Below are 15804 nucleotides of genomic sequence, written 5' to 3'. Positions count from 1 at the left end.
GGTGTATAAGCATACAGTGTGTTATGTCACATTTGGCAATTCATCCTACAGTGGGAAGTGTAGTCACCTTTTATACACCATTTAGAGTATGAAATATGATTATAGATGATTTGTGAAGCATTTTTGTAGTGCCTATGAAGCCTTTATGGATACTATATGAAGCCTTCATAAGTTGTACTTTGTTTCACGTGGGACCGACTTCACATAATGTAATATCTGTGTTATGACTGAGCTTTCAGACAAGCTGTTAAACTAGAATGACTGTGCTTTCAGACAACCTATTAAACTAGAATGACTGCGCTTTCAGACAAGCTGTTAAACTAGAATGACTGTGCTTTCAGACAACCTATTAAACTAGAATGACTGTGCTTTCAGACAAGCTGTTAAACTAGAATGACTGTGCTTTCAGACAACCTATTAAACTAGAATGACTGTGCTTTCAGACAAGCTGTTAAACTAGAATGACTGTGCTTTCAGACAACCTATTTAGAAACTCAGACAAGCTGTTAATTAGAATGACTGTGCTTTCAGACAAGCTGTTAAACTAGAAAGCTGTTAAACTAGAATGACTGTGCTTTCAGACAAGCTGTTAATTAGAATGACTGCGCTTTCAGACAAGCTGTTAAACTAGAATGACTGTGCTTTCAGACAAGCTGTTAAACTAGAATGACTGTGCTTTCAGACAACCTATTAAACTAGAATGACTGTGCTTTCAGACAACCTATTCAACTAGAATGACTGTGCTTTCAGACAAGCTGTTAAACTAGAATGACTGTGCTTTCAGACAACCTATTAAACTAGAATGACTGTGCTTTCAGACAACCTATTAAACTAGAATGACTGTGCTTTCAGACAAGCTGTTAATTAGAATGACTGTGCTTTCAGACAAGCTGTTAATTAGAATGACTGTGCTTTCAGACAAGCTGTTAATTAGAATGACTGTGCTTTCAGACAACCTGATAAATTAGAATGTGTGTGTATCTGTAAAATCTATTTATGAGATGTACCAATACTTTGCATATTGTGCTTTCAATGTGTGCAGCCTGGCTGTCTGCCTGACACTTCCTGTGCTGTGTATGCAAACCCATCTGAAACAGAAACGAAGCAAAATGTGTTTCTGGTCACCTTTTACAATAACATGTCTCCAAATCCCAATCTTAAAAAATAAGAACTGTCAATAGGCCAGGTAATGTAGTGGTGAAGACTCTGTCAGGGCACTGGTAAATGTGTTCATGTCTAGTGTCTAAAGGCCTAGTGAATAAGACCACATCACACCTGTAGCCTGAGTCAATATACATCATACCACCCCCCTATGGTTTTTAGATAGAAACCACAGGCATTTTCAACTAATGGCATTCGTTCTTTAATTGATTCAAGTACTAATTGATCTCTGCTCTAGTGTAATATCTGCCCTTTTTTCACCTCACCCAGCCTTAAATGACTGGTACTGTGCAGGCTAGGCAAGTCTCACTCTTCCTCTTCATCCTCCAGTTCCTCTCAAGAGTAAGGTCCAAGTCCATGTGAGGAACGCAAGGGATAGTCAAAGAAAGAGGGGATGAGGGTTGACCACACCCTCCTCTCCATCCCATCCTATCTGTACCGGTACCTTCACACCCCTCCACCTCTGTAAGAGGTGGCACAGTCTTGTGGGTAGTCTCTTCATAGAATGTACCAAGTAAGGGTGGTGGTATTTCATGGGGAGGTACAATTTAGGGAGAGAGAGGAGTGCACTTAGGGCCTAGGTTATGAGCCATTGCAGACTCATCGACCACAGGTCACCATCCCTGCTCTCCCTTCCTCCCTGTTCTTCCCTCTTATGAAGAGCACATACAGAAGGAGAGGCCTTCATCAGAACACACCCCTTTCTTACCCTCCTATGGATCCTCCAGGGGATTCATATCATACTCCTCCATATGGGGGGTGGTTAAGCTGTGGTACAGTCCGCTGAGCTGTCCCCCTCCCCCTGCTACCTGGTATGGACCAGTTCCTCTCGGAGCCAGCTGGGCAGGGGCTGTCCCATCCTGTACAGCAGCTTAGATAATGCTATGTTTTGATCCCTGTAGTGCTCCCTGAGGAACAACTGGGACTGGAGGATTGAGAGAGAGAGAGGGAAAAACATGGATTGGAGTGAGGTAGGGAGAGAGAGAGAGATAGATGAGGGATAGAGAGAGAAAAAAGGATAGGAGTGAGGTAGGGAGAGAGAGAGAGAGAGATAGAATTATCATTACAGACACAGTCAGGATTCAATCAACGTTATCTGGCGCTCACACACATAAAACCCCCCCTTACCAGTTACAAACAGAATAATCCTAGAGGTAATTAACAAACATGAATCTTAATGAACAAAAATCAGTGAACAACTTGCATTGGCAAATGACAACTCTTACCTCTGGGTCCATGTCAGGGTACCTCCGCCCCTTGCTCTTCCCCAGACACTTGGTCTTCCCTCCCTCCAGCAGCTGACACCAGACGCCTTTGTTGGGGTCAAACCTGGAGAAAACACATTACATCTTAATGTGGGAGCCTCAGTTTTAAATGCACAGGACAATTTGCATTTTTAAATGCTTGTGGTTACAATACATCTAAGCCCGTATTGCCATATGGAGGTAAGTGGCTAGGGAAGTTATCTGCTCTGTTTGTGAAGTGACTCACGCTAGGATCCTGTGGTAGTTGACCGTGTTGACCAGGCCTAAAAACCTCTGGATCCTGTCCATGACTGAGGCCGGCTCAGTCTTCAGCTGCTGCCCATCAGAACCAGGACCTGACTGGAGTGGTAGTGGTTGAGCCATCTCTCCAGGTGGATGGCGTACCAGCCCGGAACCAAGCAACGGTTCTGGAGCACACGCAATCTCACCGGGGCATCATGGGTAGCCACGATAACATCATGGAAGGAGTATTTCAGAGCCACTGGGTCGTCATGAGCTCGCTGGTGCTGTAGGATTAGAACATGACGTAGGATTAGATAATGACGTAGGATTAGATCATGACGTAGGATTAGATGATGACGTAGGATTAGATCATGACGTAGGATTAGATCATGACGTAGGATTAGAACATGACGTAGGATTAGATCATGACGTAGGATTAGAACATGACGTAGGATTAGATCATGACGAGGATTAGAACATGACGAGGATTAGAACATGACGAGGATTAGAACATGACGTAGGATTAGAACATGACGTAGGATTAGAATCATGACGTAGGATTAGATCATGACGTAGGATTAGATCATGACGTAGGATTAGAACATGACGTAGGATTAGATCATGACGTAGGATTAGATCATGACGTAGGATTAGAACATGACGTAGGATTAGAACATGACGTAGGATTAGATCATGACGTAGGATTAGAACATGACGTAGGATTAGAACATGACGTAGGATTAGATCATGACGTAGGATTAGATCATGACGTAGGATTAGAACATGACATAGGATTAGATCATGACGGAGGATTAGAACATGACGTAGGATTAGAACATGACGTAGGATTAGAACATGACGTAGGATTAGATCATGACGTAGGATTAGATCATGACGTAGGATTAGAACATGACGTAGGATTAGAACATGACATAGGATTAGATCATGACGGAGGATTAGAACATGACGTAGGATTAGAACATGACGTAGGATTAGAACATGACGTAGGATTAGAACATGACATAGGATTAGATCATGACATAGGATTAGATCATGACGTAGGATTAGATCATGACGGAGGATTAGAACATGACGTAGGATTAGAACATGACGTAGGATTAGAACATGACGTAGGATTAGAACATGACATAGGATTAGATCATGACATAGGATTAGATCATGACGTAGGATTAGAACATGACGTAGGATTAGAACATGACGTAGGATTAGAACATGACGTAGGATTAGAACATGACATAGGATTAGAACATGACATAGGATTAGATCATGACGTAGGATTAGATCCTGACGTAGGATTAGAACATGACAGTCATACTGAGGAATAGTTATGCATCGTACAGACCTGGTACCATGAGTAGTAATATACAACAGTATTATATACAACAGTTATAAGGAATTATAAACCAAACTGGTACCAGGAGTAGTAATTATGTATTATATACAACAGTTATAAGGAGTTATAAACCAACCTGGTACCAGGAGTAGTAATTATGTATTATATACAACAGTTATAAGGAGTTATAAACCAACCTGGTACCAGGAGTAGTAATTATGTATTATATACAACAGTTATAAACCAACCTGGTACCAGGAGTAGTAATTATGTATTATATACAACAGTTATAAACCAACCTGGTACCAGGAGTAGTAATTATGTATTATATACAACAGTTATAAACCAACCTGGTACCAGGAGTAGTAATTATGTATTATATACAACAGTTATAAACCAACCTGGTACCAGGAGTAGTAATTATGTATTATATACAACAGTTATAAGGAGTTATAAACCAACCTGGTACCAGGAGTAGTAATTATGTATTATATACAACAGTTATAAACCAACCTGGTACCAGGAGTAGTAATTATGTATTATATACAACAGTTATAAACCAACCTGGTACCAGGAGTAGTAATTATGTATTATATACAACAGTTATAAGGTGTTATAAACCAACCTGGTACCAGGAGTAGTAATTATGTATTATATACAACAGTTATAAACCAACCTGGTACCAGGAGTAGTAATTATGTATTATATACAACAGTAATAAGGAGTTATAAACCAACTTGGTACCAGGAGTAGTAATTATGTATTATATACAACAGTTATAAGGTGTTATAAACCAACCTGGTACCAGGAGTAGTAATTAGGTATTATATACAACAGTTATAAACCAACCTGGTACCAGGAGTAGTAATTATGTATTATATACAACAGTTATAAACCAACCTGGTACCAGGAGTAGTAATTATGTATTATATACAACAGTTATAAGGAGTTATAAACCAACCTGGTACCAGGAGTAGTAATTATGTATTATATACAACAGTTATAAACCAACCTGGTACCAGGAGTAGTAATTATGTATTATATACAACAGTTATAAACCAACCTGGTACCAGGAGTAGTAATTATGTATTATATACAACAGTTATAAGGAGTTATAAACCAACCTGGTACCAGGAGTAGTAATTATGTATTATTATATAAACCAACAGTTATAAACCAACCTGGTACCAGGAGTAGTAATTATGTATTATATACAACAGTTATAAACCAACCTGGTACCAGGAGTAGTAATTATGTATTATATACAACAGTTATAAACCAACCTGGTACCAGGAGTAGTAATTATGTATTATATACAACAGTTATAAGGAGTTATAAACCAACCTGGTACCAGGAGTAGTAATTATGTATTATATACAACAGTTATAAACCAACCTGGTACCAGGAGTAGTAATTATGTATTATATACAACAGTTATAAACCAACCTGGTACCAGGAGTAGTAATTATGTATTATATACAGTTATAAACCAACCTGGTACCAGTTATAAACCAACCTGGTACCAGGAGTAGTAATTATGTATTATATACAACAGTTATAAACCAACCTGGTACCAGGAGTAGTAATTATGAGTTATAAACCAACCTGGTACCAGGAGTAGTAATTATGTATTATATACAACAGTTATAAACCAACCTGGTACCAGGAGTAGTAATTATGTATTATATACAACAGTTATAAACCAACCTGGTACCAGGAGTAGTAATTATGTATTATATACAACAGTAATAAGGAGTTATAAACCAACCTGGTACCAGGAGTAGTAATTATGTATTATATACAACAGTTATAAACCAACCTGGTACCAGGAGTAGTAATTATGTATTATATACAACAGTTATAAGGAGTTATAAACCAACCTGGTACCAGGAGTAGTAATTATGTATTATATACAACAGTAATAAGGAGTTATAAACCAACCTGGTACCAGGAGTAGTAATTATGTATTATATACAACAGTTATAAACCAACCTGGTACCAGGAGTAGTAATTATGTATTATATACAACAGTTATAAACCAACCTGGTACCAGGAGTAGTAATTATGTATTATATACAACAGTTATAAGGAGTTATAAACCAACCTGGTACCAGGAGTAGTAATTATGTATTATATACAACAGTTATAAACCAACCTGGTACCAGGAGTAGTAATTATGTATTATATACAACAGTTATAAACCAACCTGGTACCAGGAGTAGTAATTATGTATTATATAACAGTTATAAACCAACCTGGTACCAGGAGTAGTAATTATGTATTATATATTAGTTATAAACCAACCTGGTACCAGGAGTAGTAATTATGTATTATATAGTTATAAACCAACCTGGTACCAGGAGTAGTAATTATGTATTATATACAACAGTTATAAACCAACCTGGTACCAGGAGTAGTAATTATGTATTATATACAACAGTTATAAACCAACCTGGTACCAGGAGTAGTAATTATGTATTATATACAACAGTTATAAGGAGTTATAAACCAACCTGGTACCAGGAGTAGTAATTATTATTATGTATTATAAACCAACCTGGTACCAGGAGTAGTAATTATGTATTATATAGTTAATTATGTATTATTACAGTTAAACCAACCTGGTACCAGGAGTAGTAATTATGTATTATATACAACAGTTATAAACCAACCTGGTACCAGGAGTAGTAATTATACAACAGTATTATATACAACAGTTATAAACCAACCTGGTACCAGGAGTAGTAATTATGTATTATATACAACAGTTATAAACCAACCTGGTACCAGGAGTAGTAATTATGTATTATATACAACAGTTATAAGGAGTTATAAACCAACCTGGTACCAGGAGTAGTAATTATGTATTATATACAACAGTTATAAACCAACCTGGTACCAGGAGTAGTAATTATGTATTATATACAACAGTTATAAACCAACCTGGTTATTATAACCAGTTATAAGTTATAAACCAACCTGGTACCAGGAGTAGTAATTATGTATTATATACAACAGTTATAACCTGGTACAGTTATAAACCAACCTGGTACCAGGAGTAGTAATTATGTATTATATACAACAGTTATAAACCAACCTGGTACCAGGAGTAGTAATTATGTATTATATACAACAGTTATAAACCAACTTGGTACCAGGAGTAGTAATTATGTTATAAACCAACCTGGTACCAGGAGTAGTAATTATGTATTATATACAACAGTTATAAACCAACCTGGTACCAGGAGTAGTAATTATGTATTATATACAACAGTTATAAACCAACCTGGTACCAGGAGTAGTAATTATGTATTATATACAACAGTTATAAACCAACCTGGTACCAGGAGTAGTAATTATGTATTATATACAACAGTTATAAACCAACCTGGTACCAGGAGTAGTAATTATGTATTATATACAACAGTTATAAACCAACCTGGTACCAGGAGTAGTAATTATGTATTATATACAACAGTTATAGTTATAAACCAACCTGGTACCAGGAGTAGTAATTATGTATTATATAGTTATAAACCAACCTGGTACCAGGAGTAGTAATTATGTATTATATACAACAGTTATAAACCAACCTGGTACCAGGAGTAGTAATTATGTATTATATACAACAGTTATAAGGAGTTATAAACCAACCTGGTACCAGGAGTAGTAATTATGTATTATATACAACAGTTATAAACCAACCTGGTACCAGGAGTAGTAATTATGTATTATATACAACAGTTATAAGGAGTTATAAACCAACCTGGTACCAGGAGTAGTAATTATGTATTATATACAACAGTTATAAACCAACCTGGTACCAGGAGTAGTAATTATGTATTATATACAACAGTTATAAACCAACCTGGTACCAGGAGTAGTAATTATGTATTATATACAACAGTTATAAACCAACCTGGTACCAGGAGTATTATATAGTTATAAACCAATTACCATGTAATTATTATATACAACAGTTATTATGGTACCAAGGTAATTAGTTATAAACCAACCTGGTACCAGGAGTAGTAATTATGTATTATATACAACAGTTATAAACCAATAGTAGTAATTATGTATTATATACAACAGTTATAAACCAACCTGGTACCAGGAGTAGTAATTATGTATTATATACAATAAGGAGTTATAAACCAACCTGGTACCAGGAGTAGTAATTATGTATTATATACAACAGTTATAAACCAACCTGGTACCAGGAGTAGTAATTATGTATTATATACAACAGTTATAAACCAACCAGGAGTAGTAATTATGTATTAGGAGTTATAAACCAACCTGGTACCAGGAGTAGTAATTATGTATTATATACAACAGTTATAAACCAACCTGGTACCAGGAGTAGTAATTATGTATTATATACAACAGTTATAAACCAACCTGGTACCAGGAGTAGTAATTATGTATTATATACAACAGTTATAAACCAACCTGGTACCAGGAGTAGTAATTATGTATTATATACAACAGTTATAAGGAGTTATAAACCAACCTGGTACCAGGAGTAGTAATTATGTATTATATACAACAGTTATAAACCAACCTGGTACCAGGAGTAGTAATTATGTATTATATACAACAGTAATAAACCAACCTGGTACCAGAGTAGTAATTATGTATTAAACCAGTTATAAGGAGTTATAAACCAACCTGGTACCAGGAGTAGTAATTATGTATTATATACAACAGTTATAAGGAGTTATAAACCAACCTGGTACCAGGAGTAGTAATTATGTATTATATACAACAGTAGTAAGGAGTTATAAACCAACTTGGTACCAGGAGTAGTAATTATGTATTATATACAACAGTTATAAGGAGTTATAAACCAACCTGGTACCAGGAGTAGTAATTATGTATTATATACAACAGTTATAAACCAACCTGGTACCAGGAGTAGTAATTATGTATTATATACAACAGTTATAAACCAACCTGGTACCAGGAGTAGTAATTATGTATTATATACAACAGTTATATACCAGGAGTAGTTATAAACCAACCTGGTACCAGGAGTAGTAATTATGTATTATATACAACAGTTATAAACCAACCTGGTACCAGGAGTAGTAATTATGTATTATATACAACAGTTATAAGGTGTTATAAACCAACCTGGTACCAGGAGTAGTAATTATGTATTATATACAACAGTTATAAGGAGTTATAAACCAACCTGGTACCAGGAGTAGTAATTATGTATTATATACAACAGTTATAAACCAACCTGGTACCAGGAGTAGTAATTATGTATTATATACAACAGTTATAAGGAGTTATAAACCAACCTGGTACCAGGAGTAGTAATTATGTATTATATACAACAGTTATAAACCAACCTGGTACCAGGAGTAGTAATTATGTATTATATACAACAGTTATAAACCAACCTGGTAAACCACCTGGTACCAGTAGTAATTATGTATTATATACAACAGTTATAAGGAGTTATAAACCAACCTGGTACCAGGAGTAGTAATTATGTATTATATACAACAGTTATAAACCAACCTGGTACCAGGAGTAGTAATTATGTATTATTATATAAACAACCTGGTACCAGTTATAAACAGTTATAAACCAACCTGGTACCAGGAGTAGTAATTATGTATTATATACAACAGTTATAAAGGAGTTATAAACCAACCTGGTACCAGGAGTAGTAATTATGTATTATATACAACAGTTATAAACCAACCTGGTACCAGGAGTAGTAATTATGTATTATATACAACAGTTATAAACCAACTTGGTACCAGGAGTAGTAATTATGTATTATATACAACAGTTATAAGGAGTTATAAACCAACCTGGTACCAGGAGTAGTAATTATGTATTATATACAACAGTTATAAACCAACTTGGTACCAGGAGTAGTAATTATGTATTATATACAACAGTTATAAACCAACCTGGTACCAGGAGTAGTAATTATGTATTATATACAACAGGTGTTATAAACCAACCTGGTACCAGGAGTAGTAATTATGTATTATATACAACAGTTATAAACCAACTTGGTACCAGGAGTAGTAATTATGTATTATATACAACAGTTATAAGGAGTTATAAACCAACCTGTAATTATGTATTATATACAACAGTTATAAACCAACCTGGAGTAGTAATTATGTATTATATACAACAGTTATAAACCAACCTGGTACCAGGAGTAGTAATTATGTATTATATACAACAGTTATAAACCAACCTGGTACCAGGAGTAGTAATTATGTATTATATACAACAGTTATAGGAGTTATAAACCAACCTGGTACCAGGAGTAGGTATTATATACAACAGTTATAAACCAACCTGGTACCAGGAGTAGTAATTATGTATTATATACAACAGTAGTAATTATGTATTATATACAACAGTTATAAGGAGTTATAAACCAACCTGGTACCAGGAGTAGTAATTATGTATTATATACAACAGTTATAAACCAACCTGGTACCAGGAGTAGTAATTATGTATTATATACAACAGTTATAAGGAGTTATAAACCAACCTGGTACCAGAGTAGTAATTATGTATTATATACAACAGTTATAAACCAACCTGGTACCAGGAGTAGTAATTATGTATTATATACAACAGTTATAAACCAACCTGGTACCAGGAGTAGTAATTATGTATTATATACCAGTTATAAACCAACCTGGTACCAGGAGTCAAGTAATTATGTATTATATACAACAGTTATAAACCAAGCTGGTACCAGGAGTAGTAAGGGTATTATATACAACAGTTATAAACCAACCTGGTACCAGGAGTAGTAATTATGTATTATATACAACAGTTATAAGGAGTTATAAACCAACCTGGTACCAGGAGTAGTAATTATGTATTATATACAACAGTTATAAACCAACCTGGTACCAGGAGTAGTAATTATGTATTATATACAACAGTTATAAACCAACCTGGTACCAGGAGTAGTAATTATGTATTATATACAACAGTTATAAACCAACCTGGTACCAAGTAGTAATTATGTATTATATACAACAGTTATAAGGAGTTATAAACCAACCTGGTACCCAGTAGATTATGTATTATATACAACAGTTATAAACCAATGGTAAATTAGTATTATTACAACAGTTATAAGGAGTTATAAACCAACCTGGTACCAGGAGTAGTAATTATGTATTATATACAACAGTAGTAAGGAGTTATAAACCAACCTGGTACCAGGAGTAAGCGCGGTCAGCTGGGTTGATGAGGATGGTGATGATCTTGGATTTAGGCAAGAGGGCAGCCGCCCGCTCCGCTGCCACCTCAGAGTCAAAATAGTTGGCACTTTTCTCAAAGTAGTAGTCTGAGCTGGTGTTGGAGGGCAGGGGGAAGTACTCCATGTACCTGTGTGTTCACCAAAAGACAAAACAGATACACTAACTAAACACTAACAGAAAACTGACAGAAGCCAACCCCTGGACTGGAAAGCAAGTTTAATGGAAAGTCTCTAGACCAAGGGTGTCAAACTCATTTGGCCCTGGGGGCCGCATGCGGTCTTCAACAAGGTCCAGAATGTATAGTCCGTTATAATGTCTAAACAGTTTGGATTTGATTTTAGTGTTTTACATTTGAGTAATTTAGCAGACTCTCATTTAAAGTAGTACTGAATACTGAGTTAGTCCCCCCCCCCACAAAAAACCAAGGTTATAAGGGTACACTTTTGTATTTTTAGATCATAAGGAATAAGATTAGATGGATGGGGGGGGGCTGATCCTAGATCAACACTCCTACTCTGAGACCCTTTAAGAATACGTCCCAGAGCTCTTTCTCTGATCCTAGATCAACACTCCTACTCTGAGACCCTTTAAGAATACGTCCCAGAGCTCTTTCTCTGATCCTAGATCAACACTCCTACTCTGAGACCCTTTAAGAATACGTCCCAGAGCTCTTTCTCTGATCCTAGATCAACACTCCTACTCTGAGACCCTTTAAGAATACGTCCCAGAGCTCTTTCTCTGATCCTAGATCAACACTCCTACTCTGAGACCCTTTAAGAATACGTCCCAGAGCTCTTTCTCTGTGGTAGTCGTACCAGTCGATGCCTCTGTGGTAGTTGTGTCCGTTGAAGAACTGGATCTCCTCAAAGGTCTCCTTGTTGGGGTAGTTACTGGTCAGGTCAGGGTGCATGCCCAGGAACAGATAGAGGGCTGTAGAACCTGGGATGGAGAGGGAGACAGAGAGAGGGAGGGAAGGGGGATGAAGCGGGGAGAGAGAGAGAGAGAGTGTATATTTTGAAGCATTAAAACATTGACTTTGCAGCAGCCATGACAATGAATGATCAAATAAATCGTCTTGTGAGTGTCCTGTTCCCATTAGTGTTGGTGAGTGTTTCTCATAAACCGCCTTCTGCTTTCTCTGCGGAGGAGATAGTGTCAGTCGGTCATGTGTGACAGGCCAGTTCCCGTAATTTTGTTCTGTACTGAGAATGTGTAACTCCGAGAGAACAACACCTCCTCTGCAGACCAAAGTCTCAGAAACCTCCCACAGGCCAGAGCAAATACCTGTCAGCTCGAACTAATCATCACTGCGATAATTACATATGAGGAAGGGAAGTGAATCACAAGTGAGGTGAAATCAAGGCTCCGTCCCAAATGGTACCTTATTCCCTATATAATGCACTACTTTTGACCAGGGTATGGCTCTGGTCAAAAGTAGTGCATTATACAGGGAATAGGGTGCCATTTGGGATGGGGAGCGAGCAGAAGTGAGATTGTGGACAGAGTCATGGCTAGTGATGTCCACTAGGTGGTTCTGGTGTTCCATCTCTCACCTGTCTTCTGAGGCCCAATGACAAGCAGCTTGGGGAAACGGTCGCATGTCTTCTCCTTTGACCAGATGTCCTTGTGCCTTTTGTCCTCGCAGGGATCCTGTAGGACCAGGGTTTATGAGTCCTTAGTCATTCTTACATGTATCCCGTTGTTTAACCTCTAAAAGTCTATGCCGTTGGGGGGGCTTGGGTACTAAGCTAACATATGAAATTGTTTTCAGATGGTCATACCATGGATAATTTAGCTATTTTATTTAGAATTTTAGGACCCCTTTAGGTGTAACATTTTTCTATTAATGTTTTTATTTACTACTGCCAATAGAAACGCATTGAAGAACACATTCATCATTGGCAAAACAGTCAATCATAAGGATTAAGGTTTTGAAGAGATAGAAGAAAGCTCAGGAAATATTTTTGTTTTTTGAAAACATATTTAACCCCTTATTTATTGGGACACAAAACTACATCCATTCTTCCATTCGTTTGTATGGGTTACCTTCATATGAGTCCCCTGACACTTGTGGGGGTTGTAGAGTAAAACGGAGAACACCATCGTGTTCGGGAGTCTCCCCTTTCCATAGAGGGGTCATATTAGTTTGTCCAACCGGACGCTTTCATGAGAAGACAGATTATCGGGATGTCTCCTGGTCTGACAAACCGCTGTAGCTCGGCCCCCTTCCCCCACAGATGCAGAAGGCCAACATTGGCAGATGGGGTGAAAATAACTGATATCTCTAGCTTAAACTGACGGATGTTGAAGGGGCTTTGTAAAATGATGTTAGATTGACGCATGGGTGCGTCAATAGACTCTTAAGGATTAATGAACCCTGAACAAATACATACAACATCCTGAGGACGTGCGGCTACATCGGAACGGTCAATGGAGATGCCCTTTGAACACAAATACAATACTTGGCAGCAGTTTGTGGTCTACAGGACATGGATCCACCCAGGACTCATGTTAAAGGCCTATCTAAATGAGACTAAGCTGTGTAGTCAGGTTAAAAGGATGTTCCGCTCAAAATACAACCTAACATGATTTTTCCACTTGTAGTCGATTTCCCAAGATGTTTATCACATCCCAGTATTCGTCAATAGACACATCCAGTTCCAGCCAGTCTCTCTCTGTCCCGCAGACTGACCTGCCAGAGTGGGTCTCTCTCGTTAGGGAAGAGGCTGAAGTATCTCTGGGCCAGCTGGATGGGAGGCAGGGTCTGCAGCCGCAGGTTGGTCCAGGTTTGCAGGAAGGCCACCAGGCTCTTAAATGTGTACAGGCCCAGACGGTCGTTACCGTAGTTAGACAGGTGGGTCATGAAGATACTGATCTGGAGGAGGAAAGAAAGAAAGAAAGAAAGAAAGAAAGAAAGAAAGAAAGAAAGAAAGAGAGAGAGAGAGAGAAAGACAAAGGTTAACTTAAATTCACTCTGATAGTGGGAGTGGCCAGCAGTGATTGGATGTATTGTGTGTGTGTGTGTGTGTGTGTGTGTGTGTTAACTCACAGGGTTGAGTAGAACAGTGAGGAACAGCTCTCCTCCGTTAATGAGTTTGTCCAGTTCGTTGGGGCTGCCTGGGTACTCCTTATAGAAGATGGTGTGCGTGAACAGGCCACATGTCTGCCTGGGCAAGACCTGCAAACAAACAAACAAACACACTTATAAGGCAATGACACACACAAGCATGCACGCGCCACTGGTCTATTCAATGCAAAACATTCCAAACCCCAGGCAATATCAACACTTTTGCTTTCAATAATCTTCATATTATTATTATCATTTGGAAAGGCCTATATGGAATTCATTAAAAAACTAAAGAGAGTCTGGGGATCTGAATATCAATTGTCTACAGGAAGAGAGAGATGCCGACAGGCAGCACGAGAGGAAAACCTACTGGCAGCACAACATAGTGTACTACTGGGGTTTCAGATAGTGTTTTTAAGAAGATTAACTTGTGTATTGGTGGTGTGCCATCAGGGTTTATGTTGTGGAGGGAAAAGTCTCTATGTTGTTGATGTTGTTGTTGCATTGTTAAAGGCGTATCCAAGAGGTAGTGTTTGGGGGCCAGTCAGAGTGTCTGGTACTGTTTGGAGACCAGTCAGGGTGGTTGGTAGTGTCTGGGGCCAGTCAGGGCGGTTGGTAGTGTTTGGGGGCCAGTCAGAGCGGTTGGTAGTGTCTGGGGGTCAGGCGGAGATAGGTGGGGTAATAGAGTTACGAAGGTGGTGAGATAGGTGGAGTAATAGAGTTACGAAGGTGGTGAGATAGGTGGGGTAATAGAGTTATGAAGGTAGTGAAGAGAGTGGAAAAGAGAAGGCAGCACCATCTTGTTTACACCTATTCTGTAACTTCAGATCTGCAAAGGAAGACAGAACAAACCCAGAGATGGAGAGAGTGGAACCTCTGTGCGTGTCATTTTTACTGTAAATTGGTATTGTTTTTTTCACTTTTGTTTATTATTTACTTCACTTGCTTTGGCAATGTTAACATATGTTTCCCATGTCAATAAAGCACTTGAATTGAATTGAATAGAGTAACCGTAAGTAGGGTCCCTGTGACTCACGCTGATACCACTGTGTATGAATCCTCGTCTGAAGCGGGCAGGTTTGAGGTGGGGGTACTCCTCTGTGCTGGTCACCCTGATGCCCCACACCTTCTTCCAGGCATCGTACAGCTGCAGGTGGACCGGGTACACCCCAGAGTGGTGGGGTGCCACCGCATAGCCCATGTTAGTGGGGATACCGTGCTCCTGGAAAGAGAGGGGGGAGGCAGAAGAGGGGTAGATTGGGGGAGGAGAGAGACAGATAGAAGATAGGGAGGAAGAAGGAATCATAATTAAAATCACAGCCAGGAGTCAGACTGATATGACCTGACACACATAACTCATGGCCAAGTGATTTCTCTCATTCAGCACAAGCCCTCACAGTATTGCTCCTTATTAGCAATGATAAGGCTAGCCCAACACAGCACATAAATGGTGCCGTAGATCTGTCATGA

General features: G+C 38.1%; 1 pseudogene; it reads right to left on the bottom strand.

The window, feature by feature from the left end:
- Positions 1–557: 557 nt before the first annotated feature.
- Positions 558–15804, bottom strand: part of LOC115129331 (bifunctional heparan sulfate N-deacetylase/N-sulfotransferase 1-like) — a 103307-nt pseudogene continuing 88060 nt past the window's right edge.

This window comes from Oncorhynchus nerka, linkage group LG5 (assembly GCF_034236695.1).
Source record: "Oncorhynchus nerka isolate Pitt River linkage group LG5, Oner_Uvic_2.0, whole genome shotgun sequence".
In the NCBI taxonomy this organism is placed as follows: Eukaryota; Metazoa; Chordata; class Actinopteri; order Salmoniformes; family Salmonidae; genus Oncorhynchus; species Oncorhynchus nerka.
This window is presented reverse-complemented; position numbering and strand designations above follow the sequence as displayed.